Source organism: Poecilia reticulata, chromosome 15 (assembly GCF_904066995.2).
Source record: "Poecilia reticulata chromosome 15, P_reticulata-male-v2, whole genome shotgun sequence".
Lineage (NCBI taxonomy): Eukaryota > Metazoa > Chordata > Actinopteri > Cyprinodontiformes > Poeciliidae > Poecilia > Poecilia reticulata.
The window spans coordinates 19790368-19807701 of NC_088844.1; positions in this window are offsets into that span (position 1 = coordinate 19790368).

Genomic DNA, 17334 nt, shown 5'->3' on the forward strand with positions numbered 1-17334 from the left:
AACAGAGGGAGTTACTGTGGTTCATGAGTGAGTTCAAAATGTTTTTTTTCTGAAACCCATAAGACATGAATGTTGTTGATAGATACTTATACTGTCTGTACCACATAAATATTCATGCTTTTTAATAAACAATATCCCCTTAAAGCCAAAAACAAATTAAGAGATATTCAGACACATTCTTGAAAGGCCTCAAAGGTTTTTTTTTTTTTTTTTTTTTTTTTTTTATCAGTTCAGCACAAAGTAATAGGTTTCCACAAGAGACACTTGTCCTAAGGGGACAGGAAGTCTGATATTTTCCCATGCTGCTTTTCTTTAAAAGTCCTTGTTTTGTTGGTTTGGTAAGAAATGCAATAACAAAATACAAAGCACTCTTTAATATTTCACACTTTGGTTCACAGACTTTTTTGCCTTTCTAATTTTACTACTAATTCTAATCAGCAATCATGCATGAAGTCATGAAAGGTTTAAGCTAATGACCCTCAAATAGCATTACATCCAATGTTTCATTAAATCAAGAATGAATAAATGAAAGATTTTATGTTTAGTTGGTGATCGTGTGAAGTGGAGCGTTGTTGTTGCTCAGCTGCAAGGGGAGAAGAGGGCAGCAAATAAAGAAACAGTGCCAAGGGGGATTAATTGGCACAGCTTCACTGTGTTTCTAATTAGTCTCAGTGTTTTTGTTTACAGTGGCGTGTTGAGGTAGATTTGTAAGGCGGATAACATGTCAGGCGATGCTGGAATCCGACTGATGTTGCTCCTTCTTTAAGCAAAATCTGGTTGGACAAAGAACTAGACGCACTTCATTATGAACAGGGTTTGTCTTTCTGTGTCTGTTCACGGTAAGATATGTGCAAGAAGCTGAAAGTTAAGGCTGGTTTTAGTTGCCTCCTCCTCATTATGGTTGAGTGTAAAACTTCGATTAAACTTATATCAGTTATTACTTGAACAGAAAACAGCATGTACAGGAGATGTAGATGGGTACAAGCTCCCTACAAACCTGCATGGCTGGTGTAGTGTAGATAACGGATGGACGAATGTTTATGTTAAAATACTGGGTCACATTCCTAAAGACTAGAACTATTTGCATCACACAGATTTGAACATGTGAGAAGTTGCAGAGCACAAAAAAAACAACAATAATAATGATAGTAATAAAAACTGAACTTGTACAGTTAAATATCTACTAATGTGAAAAACTAATTCACATAAAATTATTTGGAGCTTGAGTAATTTTTTTTTGGCACAGAAATCTTTCATTTCAACAGAAGATTAAAGAAACGGGGGAAAAAAAACACAAGGTTCAAATCAAATTTCATTAACTGTGTACCACATTTTCCACTTAATTCCAAGGCCTACATGCCAATTGTTTACATATTTAACAATGCGCAATAATTCACACTGAAGCAGCCTGTATAGAACATCACCCAGCCATGAATTAATTAGGCTTTTCTGCTCTGATAAGTACCAGCCAAGACGAGAAGAGTCTTGGAGAGCGAGTAATTGTTAATGCTGTGCTGAGGAAAACTTCACTCATCATATTGTTTATCACAAGGAGGAGACTTGAACTTCTGGCAAGTGACACTTGCTGCATGAGGAACTGTAAGTAACAAGTAATATTCTTTTGCAGAATGCCTTTCACTTCATTAACTTCTCTGATTGGATTTTGGAATTGATTCTTGAAATCAATAATGTTAGCGTTTTTTGAAACGGAGAAAGTTTCACGGGTATTTTGGAATTTCTTGCTTTGTGTAAAAAGTGGTATTACTGTGAAAATTCATAAAATACACTGCTGGTTGTCTTTTAGTTATGGCCTCTCTTCATATTTAGATTACTGGTGAAGTTTGAATTTTACGGAAGGATTTAAACTGTGTCCAGCTTCTTCATTGGTGTTGCAGTGTTATACAGAATAATAATGTGATGGATGAATGCATAAGGAGAGAAATCTGTTTAAGTATGCATCTTCTTCTTCTTCTTTCTGTCTTTCCCCTCATAGATATTTTTTCCATCTTTGTATCTGTGTGTTGGAGACTTAGAAGTCAAGCAGAAGCGACTTTAATCTCTGTCCTTGAGAGTAATCTTGCCAGTGTGCAAAATGGCTCACTTTATCAATGTGATGGCAGTCTGCCCTGCTTGGAGTCTGGAGACAGCAGCGCCGGTGCTTTCCTCATGACAGTTCAGAACAGCAACCAGACGATCACCTTCTCCAGAGGCCCACAGAATATTTAGGAAGGACAAGAAAGAAAAAAAAAAAAAAAAAAAGAAAACTATTTACAGTTTTGGAATAGAGCTGTGATTTATCATACGGAAAACTGCTTTCGACAGAAATCAGTTTAAAGACCACCAAGGTGACTGGTGTTCAGCTAAATTACATTTATTTGCTTATAAATCCATGTTTATTTAAAAGTAGAAAACAGAGATACTTTTTACACAAGATGTAAAGCACAGATTCAGTTTCAATTCCAACATTAATTAGTTTGTATATTGAGCATAAAAACATGCTTTACATTCATTTTACAGTCATCCACACCGTTATGCTGGTCCCTTGCATTCAATAAAGTTAAAGACCAGTGAAGCTTGTAGTGATATCTTGAAAAACACAGGAATATTTTCATGTTGTGTGAATACTTTTGCAAGACTCTGTATTAGATTAGGAGAAATTTAATTCATCCTGCAATGTCACTTTTGTTTTGCCAAATATCGGAACAAAATTACTCACAATGTCACATTTACGTATATATTTTTATAACTTTTATATTGTTTTGGGTCATATATTTACTAATATTTATCACCTAGGATAGAGTAGCTGGTCAGCAATTTCTCCTTAGGTTCAATAAAGTATATTCTATTCTTTGCCATTGCTTCCAGGGTATTTCAGATTCCATAACCATCCTTAAATGTGCCACCAAATGCCGTCATTTTTGTGTGCAGGTCTAAGGTGTAATAGTTTGGTTTGGTTTTTGGCTTTCTTTAGTAACAAGAGCAACGCATTTATGGTTTTGTACTTAATTTTTCTAGCATTTTAATTGTTGCATATGTCTTGTGTAGCTTGGCCTTAAAACACATAGACTCCTCCGAACTCACATCAAACAAAAACATGATGTCTTTCACCTTTCAAAGCAAGAACTGCAATAATGCAATCTGTTTGCCTGCAGCAGAGGTTCCTAATTAGCCTCTCTGTGTCTAACACAGTGAGGCTAAATTGGGTTAAGTCAAGCACGCAGACAACCAGGTTGGAAGCAGCAGAGGGCAGTCCCAAAATCAGGTCATCATTGAAGTTAAGTGTGTACACACACCTTTGGAGAGCACCACTTTCTGTCGGTCTGTATCCCATAATAACGAACTTCCAAAGGCATTGGTTTAGAGCGCAGCACGGACACCCCTTTGGTCATCCGTCATGACCGCCTTTCAAGATTAAAAGAGAGTTGGTTCAAGGGATCTGGCACCTCCCCAACCTGCAGTCAAATGCAAACTCTGTCCTCTTATAATCCCAGAGCCTCCTCGTGAGTTCTGTTTAAAGGCTAATCCCAATTGCAGCAAGGGACCGTCACTGGTGCTGTTTAGCTCTACGTATGATCTTTTTTTTTTTTTCTGAAACTTGCTGTGATCACATCATTACAGCATTTAAATGATACACAATAACTAAATCAAAGTTAAAGTTCTGATCTTGCAGTAAAGGAATTTAAGAATGACTAAGAGATCCTAGAGGAAGCAGGAGAAAAAAAAAGAATTTTGCTTAAATGTCTAATTGTATAATAATAAAATACCATTATTAAAATATGTAAATGTCACAGTAGATTCCAATGCCTTTGAAAGACAGAGAAAGTTGCAAAGACAACCAGATTGATATTAATCCAGTGTTTATTTAGCTGAAGCTTTCTGTGTTTCCACGCTGGGTTAATTTAACCTCTGAAAAATAAACAACCAGGGGAATATATGAGGCCTGAACATCTGTTGTGAACAAATTGCTCCATGCTGCACAATATTTACAAGTATTTTGCTCTTATTGTGGTGCATAATGCCTGTGCAAACACTAGTAATTGTATGTGTTTATCATATTTTAAAACTGAAAGCATCATTACCATGACAGTTTTAATATTCACATATGTCTGGTTTCTGTATTCGTCATTATTTAACTGATACACTGACTGATATCGTTGGCAATACATAAAATAAATATGTAGTTCAGTAAGCGAAAATGTGTCCTTATGTGTCAGAGCTATTAAGCTTAAAAAATTCTGAATATCTGTTATTGGCTAATTAAATGACGGAAAGTAAAACATGCACAGAGAAGTGTTTATGCAGTTTTGTGACTTTTAGTTTGCTTTTGAACTCTGTTGTGCTTGTGTCTGAACTAATTGTCCCAAGCTAAAAAAAATAGAAGGAGAAAACAAACAAGCAAAAACAAAAAAAACAAAAAATCTAAAAAAAACAAGAAAAATAAAATTAATACATTTATTTGGATGTATTGTGATGGAGCAACACAAATTGGTGCATACATTTTTTGCAAAAAGGTCAGTCACAGTCAGATTGGATAGAGAGAACCTGGAAACAGCAATTGTAATGTCTTGTTACATAATCTCAGCTGAATTTACTGCAGTTCTGCACTCTTAGAACAGTAGCACACATGGAAATGCTTTCATCTAAACCACTCCTCTTCCCTTTACCTGCTACAGAAACACATCCCCACAGCATGATGTTACCACCACAATGTTTCACGTTGTTGCTGGTGTGTTCAAAGTAATGTGCAGTGCCAGTTTTCAGCTCCACGTGGCATTTTACATGTTTTGTGGCAAACTTAATCTTGACTTCTTTTTCTTTCTTTTATTTTTCCCAATAATAACTTTTTCTGTGACACTCTTCCAACAAAGGTGAGATCGGAAAACTGCATGACAGACAGCTCTTACGTTGAGGGATTTATCAGCCTTATTTTTTTTTTTATCTCTGCAGCTCCTCATTTATTTGAGAGGCTGAATGTACACATAACTTAATTAGGCTTTTTTGCAGCAATATTTTTGTGAGTAAATGTTTTATTATTATTATTATTATTATTATTATTATTATTATTATTATTATTGAAATGATGATCTCTAAATAAGATTCATCCACAACTTAATCATTGTGGAAATACAATGTTTACAGCACACAGCTAACCATAGTCAAAACTCAGTCTCTCTGCAGGGAAAATATCAGCATGCAAAATGGAGTTTTGCCATTATGTAATACATTTTGCTTAATGTAATTGGGTGTGTAATGGTGATTTAATGGATGGATAAATTAAAGCCAAATATACAGAATTTTTACTGTGTCTGGCAAAGAAGTCCAGAGACATAAACCCTACATTTCTGTACTTAATGAGGGCTAAGACTTAACCAGTTGATAAAACTATGACACCACTATTAGCTACTCAGCCGGAGCATTAACTTACTAACAAGCAGTGTGGGATGTATAAAAGCAAAGCAAATGGACAAGGTTACTGTTGAATTAAAATAACATAAATCAATCTAATGAATAACTCATAATAAATGGACAAGACAAAGAAATTGATGCAGTTGGATGTAGCAGAAGAGATAGACAAACATACAATAAAATGAAAACCTTTGTGAGCATCAGCAATTTATTGTCCCCTTGAAAGTTATGGTTTTATCTTTTCGCTGATGATTTTTCCAACGAAAAAGTCGCAGATTTTTACTGAGAGAAATTCACACCTCCTCCTCCTTGCATGGCGAGTTGGAGCTTCAGGGGAGGTGATCATTAAGAAAATGGGAGAGTGGGTGCAGGATGCAGGCTGAGAGATGGATAACGGTGTTAGGCAAGGCAGACAGAGCTGCAGTGAGGGTAGTAAACAGGTCAGACCCCTGTAGGCACAGAGCTGCGGTTATTGGTCCACTCCCTCTCTAATCATGATTAATGAAAAGTTTCATAAAAAAGAAATGGCAAAAATGTCAAGGTTCAGGTACGGATTTGATATTACGTCATCCAGTTTCTTCCATTTGTCTTGTCATTGGAAGTCTTAATCTATTTATTACTTTAACATTGATATTTTTTTCCAAGAGAATTTGTTTTGTGTGCTGAAATATTGTTAGTAGATGATAAAAAGTTTGACTAAATCCCATAAACATGGATGCTCTTTTTTTTTTTTTGGGTGCTTGTGTTTGCACGAAAGCCAAGGTTAGGATCAATAGAATTTCCTTCTGAAACTATCAAAACATTAAGGAAAAGTTATATTTAAAAATATAAACAAAATGTATCCTCAAAGTAAACTAAGAAACATTTGGAAAGTCTGAATGTACAGTTCCATAGACTCAAAATTATTCATAATTTTAAAACTACTTTTAATCTCATGACCTTTTTCAACATTTATAAACATTACTTTTTAATCCTAAACAAAATAGCATTAAGTGAAAAAGGGTTGCTAAACCACAATGGTCTCAGGTGATAAAACATCTGTTTTCCTAAATGTTCCCTTATAAATCATTTGATAACTCCACATTGAAACAAACAAAATATTTATTGTGTTTATTGTTTTGACCACTGGAGTCAATGTTGCTTTTCTAGTGCTGACTACATGGTCTGATGCCCCAAGAACATTCAACTTCAGCACTTAGTCCTGCAGGGTCATGACCCTTATCCGTGCGAAATTCACAAAGGCCTCTCTCCATTAAGACAGTCACTGCTCTCCTGTGACTGTGGGGTGGAAAATAGCAGTCCTCTTCTTCACCACACAGGGTTTCACCAGTGTTGCTGCCGACTGCCCATCAGTGCAAAGCAGCATGTCCCTTAGATAGTCGCCTGGGAGTAGCAGGGTCATGCAGCACCAGAAAATGCTCTTTCTAACCATTTAAATCATCTGCAGGCTTCCTTTTTTGCTACCAGTTTCCACTTCTGCTCTTCCTATGTGGTTTAAAGGGGCGAAGGTGAAATGATAAGAGTGTTTCCCCACTGTTTCACAAGGGCAAAGGTGGACAAAAGTGTATTCACCCCTGCAAGCCACCATGCATTTTGAGATGTCATTCTGGATCTTCAATCAGCCTTGGGTGATTAAATAAATAGTGTCTGAAACAGTATTCTAATGACAGTATGTGTCATGCAAATGACCTGCACATTTAGAGAAATATTGTTATGATGAAAGACATTTCAAGCATGCAAATACTTACAATATAATCATGGTAAGTACGTATTAAATAAGTAAAGGTTGAAATTTTTGATGGAATTGAAAGAGGTTTTCCAAGCCAAAGTTTCAGAAGGGAAAGTTGTTGTATAACATTTAGTGATAGCCATAGTAAAACAGAAACAACGCCCGAAAACTATTTATTTGCACTTTGCTTGATCTGAACGTCGTCATTAACCGAGTCTAATGCACAGTAACCACAAAACCTCCATTTGTGAACATGTTGCTTTAGTGCCTGAAAGTCTATTATACACTCATACTTGTATTTCTGTATAACATAAAGTGCAGCTTGTATTACTAATAGCGGTTAGCCAGCTCAATTAATATAATTTAATATTTTCTCACAGTTTTACAATATGAAGCTGGAACACAGTCAAGCTAGGCTTGATTGTATAACAAAATCCAAGTGATCAGAGATATTGTTTCCTGTTTTTCGAGATGTACGTAACGGATCTCTTATAAATGAGACCATGAGTCTCAATATTTTTTTTTCTCTATAAATAAAGGATTATTGAATACAGCAGACATACTGACACTTATTCCTTCTTCACTGTTGTCCAACACATCACTGTGATGTTTGTTTTTACCCTGCAAATAAATATTACAAACATCTCTGGTATGAAACAGAGGTAGAAAGGGATTAAATATTAACCAACACAGAGCTTTGTATTACTCACCAATGCCCTCATGCTAATCATATGTTTTTCAAACTGTATTTTTTTTATGCTTTTCTAAGGTTTTGTTCTCCGTTCTCGCTGGTATTGTATTTTTAACTGTCTAAATGGAAGGTTGCAGCAAAATGCAGACCACCTGTGGAGAGTAATGATCATATGCCACACACTGTGAACACATGGTTGCCCAAAATTATCAGTGCAGCACAGTTTATTCGGCAACAGATCTAGTTATTAGAATGCCACTGAATTCTCAGATCATCCAGTCACGAGAAAAACAAAACAACCTACCCTGTGGCGTTGTTTGTGCAGTACACTCATTAGCTGTCAATGTCCCGTGAGTTGGTTGAGAGAAATTACCAAAGAAAATCCTTTCCCATCACACATTGCGCAATTTGGTTGATAAATGGTAAATGGTAAATTCAAAAATCTTGTTTTTCTTTTATGTTCAGTCATTAGTGACAAGATAACATTTTATTTTCTTTATTTCCTCTTGCTGAATAAAATTCTTACATTTTATGACTGAAGTTCCTTAAATTATGCACAAGAGCTCCAATATAAATATGTTCCTATATTCCTGACCTGGAATAAGTGCCTCACTTATTCTGCTACATTATTAACCCTACATTCCTTATTGCTCCAATATTTGTAAGGTTTTGTTCTACCTTTTCCTCAGGCTTCAAATCCCCAATTTTCTGGTATTAAAGTACACATGTTAAGTCACAGCGCAACAGTTTGCAATTCTACTTATTCAACATCCAATGCTCTGACCTCCCATGCTTAATTTCATTACAAATGTGAGGCTGGTGTTGTCTTACACAAAAAGAGATGGTGACAAGAGGTAAATATGAGAATAAGACATATGAGTGCCTCCTGTATTGAGTCTCTCCCTCCATTTTCTTCCCCAGGAGATCCTTTATTGTTTACTAAGAGAAGTGATCCATCAAAGCAAAGTAATTGACATTTGTGAGAAAACAGCAGAAACTGAAGGGGTCTCTACAACCTAGTATGAAAGCAAAGTAAAAAATGTGTTTGATATTTTGAGAATATAGAAATAAACTTACTATACTTGCTTATCATGTGCTAGTAGATCCTACAGTAACGTAAAATACAAAGAAATATGTTTTAATTAGTTACGACCACAATTCAGTACATTTTATTGGGATTTTATGTGATGATCCAACACAAAACTGGAAATAATGGTGAAGTTTAAGGAAAAAATGCATGCATTTAAAACCAAAGAAATCTAAAAAGTGTGACGTGTGTTTGTATTCACCCTCTTTACTATAAAGAACTGGGCTCCATTATATGTAAATGAAGCCTACTTGTTTTCTTATTTAACTTCAGTGTGACTACACATGTCCTGCAAAAATGTAAGTGGTTTGACTGTAATGTAAAGTTTTGACTTATATGCAAAGAAACATTGGTGGCAAAACACTGCTGTCTAATCTGAACACACCATCCTCACAAATGCGGTGGTGGCAGCATCTGGCTTTGGAAATACTTGTCTTCAGCAGGAACAGGGAACTTGGTCAGAATTAATGGGAAGATGTAGCTGACATACAATTCAATAATCGTGCATGTTTAAGAAATCGTTGAATCTCCTGTGGGACCATTCATGGTGCGTTATACCTTCTCATTCACTGCATCTATTTACCCAAAGCTCAGTTTTGAAACTTCAGTCCTGATGAACTCAGACCTTTGCTGTTAAGGATCTGTGGCAAGATACATATTTTCATTGGCTTCATCCTTCCAATCTGATTTAGCGTTCACCCTATTTCCAAGGATTAAAACAGGTCTTAGGTGACACATTTCTCATGCAAAAAAGGCAGATGCTTTTTGTCACCTTTGTTATAAGAATAAGCATTAACATTTTAACATTTGGTATGAGTCTACTTACACAAGTAAATCAGTTGAAAACCACGCTGTTCTACACAATGACTAAATTTTTAAGTTATCTGGTTTAATTTTTTTTTATATTTACTACAGACTGATGTCTTACTACACTCCCCTAGCACTTGTTCAGCATTAATTCATCTTCCAAGGAATGTACTGCTTTTCAATTTTTATTCAGCTCTCTTCAGGAAATGCAGTAATCCTTACTTAATAGAAGCCAGAAAAGGATGACTTTCTTCCAGTGTATTATCCAAGACCTGCAGCCAGGGATCAGCTATCATGTTTTTAAAGAAAAAGCTGCTTACAAATACTTGCTATATACTATGAAAGGATATAGTTTGTCAAAGACCCTAAAAAAAAATAAAAATCCAGGATGGGGGTTTTAGCTTTCCAACGGATGTGTTAATATCTGCTGGTGTCTCTTAGCTGAAGGGAAGTTATGCTCATTATCACAGATGACCCAAAACAGTAAAACAATGTTCACTGGTGGAGTCAGCAGACACACAAATAACACATCTGCTCTTATCAGCTCGGGGTCTGGAGCACACAGTTAAGTAAACGGCTAATGTGACGTTGACATGCAGTCATCCAGAGGAGTGTCTTTGAAAGGCATTGATTAAAACTGCAGTGAAAGTCCTTCGGCCACCTTTCCACAGATGTTACTGATCTGCAGTGCGCCATATCCTGGGAACAAAACTAAAATTATGTTGAGAGAGGTCCTCCCTAATAAATCCATGTTAATTATTTGTCTCTCTCAGTTAGTTCTGTCAAACACCTATCACAATAACACCTCTCCCACAGAGCATGACAAAGAAGATTAGCACCTTACAGGAAGAATCTCACTCTGTGAATCTACATCACATTCATTCACACATTCCCTGTGTTACATTTGCCTTCTTTCTCCTCATAAAAGCTACACCTGGTTCAATTCAGCTGTGACACCTTCCTGGAGGGAGCCATTGGGCTAACCTATTGCCTATTGTTCTAGAACATATACATGACTATATCTTTCTGTGTTTGAATATCTTTCTCTCTTAAACATTGCAAATGAAGGTGAAAATTCTGTTATGTACTCTGTTGGATGGCTCGACTGGCTCAAAGGATTTCTGTTTAGCTGTGTTTCTATTCCAGAGAAAGTCGGTGAAAGAGCTGCTGCTACTATGGAATTAAATTTTTCCTTTATCACTGAAAGTACTGTGGGATCAGTACTTCTGTGGATGTTGTGTGTCTGCTCTGACATGTAAAATCTCCATTTGATTGCAGCAGAATACCACTCAAACCGAGCTTGGTTCTGGCAGAGGTTTCTTCCGATTAAAAGGTTTTCTTTCCCACTGTCACCGCATGGATGCACATTATGAGAGAGTGCAACATGATGGAAGCGGCTGTCAACTTTTGAACTCAATGACTTGATGCAACCAGCAAGATTTTCTTGGAAATAAAACTTTTACCTATTAGAAAACTTGACCAAAACTGGACTAACCAAAGTCCAGTTTTGGTTAGTCCAAAACTGCATTGTTTTATAACTAGGCTCAAAGCAGAAGATGACAAGACCGTGTAGCTTAAATAGTCTACTCTGAAGAAAATCTTATTTCATACTTTCCAACAAAATTAAAATACTGAAAACTGCTTTAATCAGAACTTAATTTAATGAGAGAGACGAGATAACGCATCTAGTCCAGGTGTTCAAAATAGAGGCAGGGCCCAAGAACAGAGAAGGAATAGCCTAAGGCTGACTGAAGGTACCTTTGCTCAGATCCTCATTCCTCTTTCATCTCCTCACCTCTTCCCTATGACACTCTTTCCAGACGCAGACATTGCTGTCCTTCCTTTGTCAGCTTCTGACAGCTCTGATATCATCATCTCTGCTTGAGGGCGTCCGTGGAAACTCTGGTAATAGCTTTAATGATAGCCTGAAAGCATATGACTCTTGTAACTAAGCAAAAAAAAAAAGAATATTTTTACAATGTTGGATTTTTCAAATTAATGAGAATAATTAATGCCTAAATGAACACACAGTAATTTGAGATAATGTTCCATTCCATTATGGAAGCACTATTTTTCTTGCACGATCAAAGCAAATGCAGTGCTGTGAGCATATGCAGATACCAAATCTTTGTAAATGTCTGGTCTACTTTAATGTCTAATATATCTTAGTGTACAGCCTGTGTAAAGATGCTGTAATTAACGGTTTTCCCTGGAGGCCTGAGCTGAGCTATGAGTCTTTTTGGAAAAGTGAGCAAAAATGGGCCTTTCTTTCCAATATAACAGGAGCAATGTTAGCAGCACGTTCAGCTAAAGTATCATTTTCAGTGAGAAAAATTGTCCATCTTTACTGTAAATTGCTTTTCTTTGATTCTTAAATTTACTGCATTGTAACTGTGTTGTTTTTGGGGTTGTTTGTGTTCATGTGGTGTTTCTGTCTGTGCTGGAGCTGCAGGATTTCCCTGGAGGAAAGAACTGAGCAGGCAGCTCCAGCACACCTGCTCTGCACCAAGCCTCATCAACGGCTGGATAAGGTAAGGCAAGACACTTTCATTTGAATATGACATTTTCAGCAACAAGGCAATTTAAAGCGCTTCACATGATAAGAAGGGGGAAAAATAAGCAAAAGACAAAAATAATCCAAGACATCACCATTGCAGTTGCAAAGTGAGGAAAAACAATGACAGTTTCAAAACAGACTAAAGTTAATGATGTTATTAATCAAAGGCAACTTTAAACAAATGAGTTTTCAGCCTTTTTCAGCATTTTTGCACTTTTCTGGAACTTTATTCCAGATTAGAGAAGTGAACGCTGCTTCTCCCTGTCTGGCTCTGATTCTGATTCTGAGGATAGAGAATAGAGTTGAACCAGAAGACCCGGGTGTTCTGGAAGGTTGCTACGACAACAGATCTTTAATGTATTTTGGGGCTAAGCCATTCAATTATTTACAAACGTACCTAATATTTTAAAGTCTGTTCTCTGAGCCACAGGAAGCCGTTGCAAGGACTTTGGAACTGGGGTGATGTGCTCCATTTTCCTAGTTTTAGCTTTGCCTGAGAAAAATTCACACAAATATGTTTGACAACAGCATGCTTTGGAGAACATATTATTAATCTCCTATCAGATCACAAACTTTCAAAGAAAAAAAAAAGTTGGGAGATTTTTAAATAGAACTTGAAGTGAGTTTTATACTTTTTAGACAGATATATGAAATAATAGGTTAAAGGTGGAGGTGGAAAAATTTGCCCTGACATTCTGCTTTTTACTCTTAATAATGATCAGAGGTTTGAAAAGGGATTTAGGAGAAATGATTGTCTGTGTTGAATCAAAAACAAACAGACACAGATTAGCTGTTCCTGCATGGGGAGCTAAGATGTGCAAAGTAACAGATCCACATATATTTTTATAATTCTATACAGACATTATAAGTTCATTAAAGTTAACTGAAACTCTCTACGCTGACAGAACCAGTTCATCCCCCAGTTCATCAGTGAGAACGTCACATAAAGATTTAAGCTGGGCCCTGGAGAAAAGCGACAGAACAGTCCACATCGGACTTAAGTAAGACACTCACTTCCTGTTCTATTTATCAGGTTCTGGTGATTGATTAATAACAAATGTCATGCTTAGTTTTATTATTTACTAGCTATTATTAATCTTTTAATGTTTAGTCTGGTTATAATATTGGTTCTAAGAATAGCTTAAGAGTAAGAAATATATACAAACATCCTTTATTTATGTATGTGATAAAGAGCACTGGTTTATGAGCAATTACATGGTTTACTGTAATTTAATATTGCTACATCTCATAATGTCAACACATTGTCTTTCGACTGTGGAAAGAAGCTACAGAATATTATGAAAAAACAACAACAACAAAAAACAACACTTATGTGCCATAAAAATGTGTGAAGTCATCTTAGCAAGGGTCCAGCTGATAAAAGTAAATAAAAGACTTTCTAACTGTGCCTCACACAAAAACATACACTAATAAGACTAATTTTGATACAATTGACTTCAAATAGTTTTATGACCAATTAATTTCAATAATAACCTTAGTTATGTTAATGATTTTCCTCGTGTATGTTGGGTTGTAAATTCAGAGACTTCCATCCATCCATTTTCTTACACCCTTGTCCCTCAGTGGGGTCGGGAAAGGTGCTGGTGCCCATCTCCAGCTAGCGTACTGGGCGAGAGGCGGGGTACACCCTGGACAGGTCGCCAGTCTGTCGCAGGGCAACACAGAGACACACAGGACACACAACCATGCACACACACACTCACACCGAGGGGCAATTTGGCGAGACCAATTAAAACACGTCATGTTTTTGGACAGTGGGAGGAAACCGGAGTACCAGGAGAAAACCCACTCATGCACAGGGAGAACATGCAAACTCCATGCAGAAAGACTTGGGCCGGGAATCGAACCCAGGACCTTCTTGCTGCAAGGCAACAGCTCTACCAACTGCGCCACTGTACAGCCCGTCATTCAGAGACTTTATACGATTAAATAATTAATCTAAGGTAAAAGCAAAGATGCTGATTTTCAAAGTCAAAGAACTCTATACACAATCATTTAACTTGAGTAACAGCAGTGTTGTGGTCAAGACCACCTAACCCGAGACCAAGGCAAGACCAACACCAGAGTGTATCGAGACCGAGGCAAGACCAAGACTTTTAGGGTCCGAGACCAAGTCAAGACCAAGACCAGCGCCCCACTCTACATGATATGAGTAAATGTGAAATATGATCAAAATTACTTCTCAAATCGATCTGAAAGATCCATATTCACATAAAAACATCCAGATATTAAATACTTAATCTTCTGCTGCTGAGAGAAAACCACTGCGCATGTCTTGGAGCGCCGCGTGCGAGTGAAAGGTGGGGGTAAGGGGGAGAAACAGAAGCACGTAATTGGCAAGTCACGTTATTGGTTGGATTTTAATCGGTGCGTTTTGCATCCACTGAAAACAAAGATGTTAACAAATAAACTGGACAGTATGCTGTACGTTTAGTGATATTTTCACAGTTGCAGTCTCGACTGGTCTTGAAATAAAATGGCGAGTCCTCAGCGCCCGAGACCGAGACAAGACCGAGACCAAGTGCAGTCGAGTACGAGACCGAGACCATCAAAAAATGCTCTCGAAACCAAGACTGATCTCGAGTACTACAACACTGAGTACCAGAGTGCTTAAGGACACAAGTCAGAACAACACAAAGGTCTCACAGTGATAACAAGTTCTGACTAAACTGTGCATTGATCTGGAAAGCTGTAACCGAGATGTTGCTGGCTGATTCCAAGCAGAATTCCCAGCAAGTACAAGAACAAACTGTGCATATTTTCTTTTTTCATGACCTTTTGCTCGCTGTGCAAGAACAGCAGTGGCAGCCGCAGCAAGCTGAGGATTCCTTCGGTGAGCAAAAGGTTCTTTGTGACAAAAAAATGACAGGATGGCTGTGCCTGGTTACCTGTTTGCAGGGCTTTGTGCTTACTTTTTAATAGAAGTGCATGCCTGGAACTTGCTAGAGAACATTTTTATAGCATTCCAAACTTAGTTGTTGGAAATAACAAATATAACACAAGGTTGTTTTCAATAACTGGTTTTCCTTTGCCTTGTGTTGCATACTTTGTAGCAAAAACAAGAGGTTTAATCTATAATTTTATCTTTTTTTTCATGGAAGGACAGCATGGCGGGTCTGTTAACTTAGCACCTAGTAACATTTACTGCTCTCTAGTCTTGTCTATTTATTCACTGGTTAATAAGGCCTTACACTTTCTCGTGTGTAATGTGTGAAAAACAGCTTGTTCAAGTGATATTACCTTACAGCTCCTCTACCATGCTGTGACACGAACAGACAGACTGACCTTTCAGTCACTGCTGTTGGAAGCCAGCAGAGTTGTGGCGCGGTGTGCAGCAAACCTAAAAAAAAAGAACAGAATTACAGCAGAGCTGTGATGTTCTGTTCACTTACTCCACAAAATGGCTTCAAATTAAGTCAGTTCTTCATTCCAACTCCAAATATAAAATTGTATTCATTAAAAAAAAAACAAAAAAAAAAAACAATAATATAAAGAACTTGAGGCTAGAATAATGTAAAGTCTTGATTGAAGCACTGGTCACATTTTCAGCCGGTATCATGTTTCAAGGAACAGCAGGAGAGGTCAGGGGAAAGTAGGCAGTCACAGTGAGCTCAGAGAAACTGAACAGCTGTTGTAAGCTGTTCTTCCAAAACTGTGTATATAGCATGAGAGAAAAGTTGCTAAACATCTACAGCCCCCATAAATGTAAAGCCTAATCTCATTCGAAATGCATGTGTACACTTTCCAGTGTGAAACAAAGAAGACTGTATTGAGATACACTGTTCTCAGAAAGCAGCCCCCAGAGGGTTGTGAAGGAGACTAGATGGAGACATTAAATTCTACTTACAATATTTTTGTTGGTACTACTCTAACTCTACTCTAAAATAGATAATATCTACATCACCTCTCCTCAATAAGTAATTATTGAGACTGTAAATGTGAATTTGGCCAGACAGTATGTCTGACACTGGAGCTAGGCCAAATGAGATAGAGCTGAGCTAATAGGAACCCTGGGTTTATTTCCATGTGCAGTGTTCTCTCAAGGTCATGGTGAAGGGCTTGTGGAGCAGAGATTCGCTGCTTATCTCCTCTGCAGGACAGACCGGATACTCCCATTAATCAACCAGAGTTGCTTACAGAGGTAAAGCTGTAAGTGAATGAATAAGTCAAGGTTTGTTTTTGTATTTTGGCACATTTTTTTTAAAATTAAATTCCAAGGTCCAAATTTTGTCTATGCTGATTTCTTAAAAAAGTTGATGGATTATATTAATATCTTCCACTGGAAGATAACATCTCTTCATAAGCCTTTATCAGCAGGTAAAAACTAAATTTTATTTTCATTGGATAACCAATCAGGAACAGATGAAGGTATGCTTCATTGCTCATTGCCTGTTAACAAAAGAGAACTAAGGAACCTCTTGAGACATACTTAGGCTACTGGTAGAGCCAGCAAGAGTACAAGTTGTGCACCATTTGAAAGAAGATAAATGATGAAGTAAGAAAGTCGGGTAGATTCATCGACAACACAATTGCCTTCCTCAGTGCTATCACCTCTGCTCTCTTTGTCACTGTCTCTGTGTGTAATGTACTGTAAAATGGAGCTTGCTTCACTAAGCCCCCTTTATTAGTTTTTCTTTTTATAGGGTCCTATTTGCACAAATAATTTCCTGCCCTCTTTGTGTTGGGTATGGATCAGTTGTCAGGATTCTCCTGCTAAAATCAACACTGGTGCAGTAAGGTAGAGCTTTGTTATTGCATGTTGCGTATACTGTGTGGTTTCACTTGGACAGTTTGACTGGAACACACAAACATTTCCCATTAGTGTGGTGATTTATGGTAAAAGTGCCCAGCCTTAAATAAATCTTGGATTTCTGCCGTCTTTATTTTTAGCTAGCCCTATTCTTGGTAATGTTTGTTTTCATGTGTGTGTCAGTTAGATTGAAAACACTTTGTGTTAGCTGGGAACTCTTGTTTGTTGCTCCTGAATGAGCAGGTGACTCTTTGCGGAAAACAAGAAGAGCCTTCTCCTGTTGGGG